The following is a 3,695-nucleotide window of genomic DNA, read 5'->3' on the forward strand; positions in this document are numbered from 1 at the left end:
CCTATACCACGAAGACTCTGATCTGAATCAGGAGGCTAAGAGATATGCACTCAGTCTAAGGTAGAACGGAGGTGATTGTCAGGCACGCGTTCATAGGTTGAGAAAATGGTGATGAGTGTCACGGATCATCACATTCATCAAGTTGAAGTGCAAGTGAATATCTTAGAAGAGAAACAAGCGTGATTGAATGGAAAACAGTAGTAATTGCATTAATTCATCAAAACATAGTAGAGCTCCTCATCCCCAACCATAGGGTTTAGAGACTCATGCCGTAGAAGATACAAGTTCGAATGTAAATTGTCATGAGGTACAAAATAAATCTCTAAAAGTGGTTTATATAATGAACTAGTGACCTAGGGTTACAGAAAATGGGTAAGCTAGAATAGTTAGTGTAGAAATCCACTTCTGGGACCCACTTGGTGTGTGCTTGGGCTGAGCATTGAAGCTTTCACATGTAGATACTTTTCTTGGAGTTAAACGCCAGCTTTTGTGCCAGTTTGGGCGTTTAACTCCAGCTTTTATGCCAGTTCTGGTGTTTAACACCAGAATATGGTAGAAAGTTGGCGTTCAAATGCCAGTTTGCATCATCAAAACTCGGGAAAAGTATAGACTATTATATATTGCTGGAAAGCCCAGGATGTCTACTTTCCAACGCAATTGAGAGCGAACCAATTGGGCTTCTATATCTTGAGAAAATCCATTTCGAGTGCAGGAGGGTCAGAATCCAACAGCATCTGCAGTCCTTCTTTAGCCTCTGAATCAGATTTTTGCTCAGGTCCCTCAATTTCAGTCAGAAAATATTTAAAATTACAGAAAAACACACAAACTTATAGTAAAGTCCAGAAATGTGATTTTTGAATAAAAAATAATAAAAACATAATAAAAACTAACTAAAATATACTAAAAATAATGCCAAAAAGCGTATAAATTATCCGCTCATCACAACACCAAACTTAAATTGTTGCTTGTTCCCAAGCAACTGAAAATAAAATAAGATAAAAAGAATAGAATATACTATAAATCCCATAATATCAATGAAGCTTATGTCAAATTAGATGAGCGGGGCTAGTAGCTTTTTGCTTCTGAATAGTTTTGGCATCTCACTTTTTCCTTTGAAGTTCAGAATGATTGGCATCTATAGGAACTCAGAATTCAGATAGTGTTATTGATTCTCCTAGTATAGTATATTGATTCTTGAACACAGTTACTTTATGAGTCTTGGCCGTGGCCCTAAGCACTTTGTTTTCTAGTATTACAACCGGATACATAAATGCCACAGACACATAACTGGGTGAACCTTTTCAGATTGTGACTTAGCTAAAAGTCCCCAATTAGAGGTGTCCAGAGTTCTTAAGCACATTCTTTTTGCTTTGGATCACGACTTTAACCACTCAGTCTCAAGCTTTTATTCCCTTCGTGCCACAAGCACATAGTTAGGGACAGCTTGATTTAGCCGCTCAGGCCAGGATTTTATTCCCTTTGGCCCTCCTATCCATTAATGCTCAAAGCCTTGGATCCTTTTTACCCTTGCCTTTTGGTTTAAAGGGTTATTGGCTTTTTCTGCTTGCTTTTTTCTTTTTCTTTCTTTTTCTTTTAATTTTCACCACTCCCTTTTTTTTTCAAGCTTTCTCTATTCACTGCTTTTTCTTGCTTCAAGAATCATTTTTATGATTTTTCAGATCATCAATAACATTTCTCCTCTTCCATTATTCTTTCAAGAGCCAACAATTTTAACATTCATAAACAACAAATTCAAAAATATGCACTGTTCAAGCATTCATTCAGAAGACAAGAAATATTGCCACCACATCAAAATAATTAGACTAATTTCAAGATATAATCTAAAATTCATGTACTTCTTGTTCTTTTGTGATTAAAAACATTTTTCATTTAAGAAAGGTGATGGATTCATAGGACATTCATAGCTTTAAGACATAAACTTTAAATTTTATTAATCATGAAATAAAAATAAGACTCAAAAATAAATATAAGAGCAGACCAATAATAATAGAAGATAGAAAATTAAAAAAACAGAAATATAAATGACACTTAAAATAGATTCCTAATAATAAAGGTTATCATAGAGTTAGGACTCAACAACCTTGATTTTGAGAAGTGGATGCTCCTTCAATCTGTAGGGTGTCTGGTCCCTCAAGGGAGAGCTTCTGGCGCTTCAGCTCATGTAGCTCACGCCCTTGCCTCTCCTGTTCCTTAAGCAGCTTGCAGAGCATGCAATTTTGATTCTGCTGTTCTTCCTTAAGTTGATCCATAGCGTCTTGCAGCTTGGTGACAGATGCTTCTAGGCGGGTCCAGTAGTCAATTTCAGGGATTTCTGGTAGGAACTCCTGCGCCATCCTTTTGATGGAGTTATCTGCACTTGTTGTCCTTCCATTGACTTCTTGGTGATTGGGTGTTCGATTGGGATGAATTCATCTACTCCCATCCTTACCCCAGCATCTTTACATAGCAGAGAAATTAAGCTTGGGTAAGCCAGTTTGGCTTCAGTGGAGTTCTTGTTTGCAATTGTGTAAATCTCACAAGAAATCAGATGATGAATCTCCACTTCGTTTCCCAGCATAATACAATGAATCATCACTGCTCTTTTGACAGTGACCTCAGAGCGGTTGCTAGTGGGCAGTATAGAATGCCCAATGAAGTCCAACCAGCCTCTTGCGACTGGTTTGAGATATCCTCTCTAGAGTTGATTTGGGACACCTTTTGAGTTGGTTATCCACTTAGTTCCAGGGAGGCATATGTCCTATAGAACTTGGTCCAACCCCTTATCTACTCTCACCATTCTCCTATTAAAGGATTCTGGATCATCTTGTAGTTGAGGCAGTTTGAAGACCTCTCTTATTTTGTCCAGGTGGAAGTAAATAATCCTCCCTCTGACCATAGTTCGGAAGGTATGAAAGGCGGTTCCAGTTATTCTCTGCTTATCTGTCAGCCACAGATTTGAGTAGAATTCTTGAACCATATTTCTTCCAACCTTTGTCTCAAGATTAGCTAGAATTTCCCATCCTCTGTTTCGAATTTACTCTTGGATCTCCAGATATTCGTCTTTTTTCAGATCGAATTTAACTTCCGGGATCACTGACCTCAGACCCATTATTTTGTGGTAATTGTCTGCATGTTCTTTGGTTAAGAACCTCTCTTGATTCCAAAGATTCTTTGGAGTATTCTCTTTCTTGCCTATTGAGTTGGTTTGTTTTCCCTTAGGAGCCATGATCTTAATGAGTCTTAGCTCGGTGATCACGGAAAAACACACCAAACTTAGAGGTTTGCTTGCCCTCAAGCAAAAGAAAGGAAAGGAGAGAGATAGGAGGAGAGGCAAATTCGAATGGTGGAGAGATGGGGATGGCCGAATGTGTATTTATAAGTGGAGGGGAGGGATTTCGAAAATTTGAAAAAGATATGATATAAAGATATGATTGGTGAAAGAAAAAAATAGAATCATGATATGAAAAAGATGAGATTTTTAAATGAAAAAGATATAAAGGAGTTAAATCTGAAAATTTGTTGATGCATCTAAGAATTAAAAGATGATATGATGAGTTGGAAAAGATTTGGAAAGAAATTGAGAAGATAATTGAGTTTTTGAAAATTGAAGGTGAATGATGAAAATTTGTAACATGTTTATGCAGAAAATTATGAATCAAAACATGAAAGTTTGAAAAATTTTGAAGTGGAAAACA

This window comes from Arachis ipaensis, chromosome B06 (genome assembly GCF_000816755.2).
Source record: "Arachis ipaensis cultivar K30076 chromosome B06, Araip1.1, whole genome shotgun sequence".
Taxonomy (NCBI): Eukaryota; Viridiplantae; Streptophyta; class Magnoliopsida; order Fabales; family Fabaceae; genus Arachis; species Arachis ipaensis.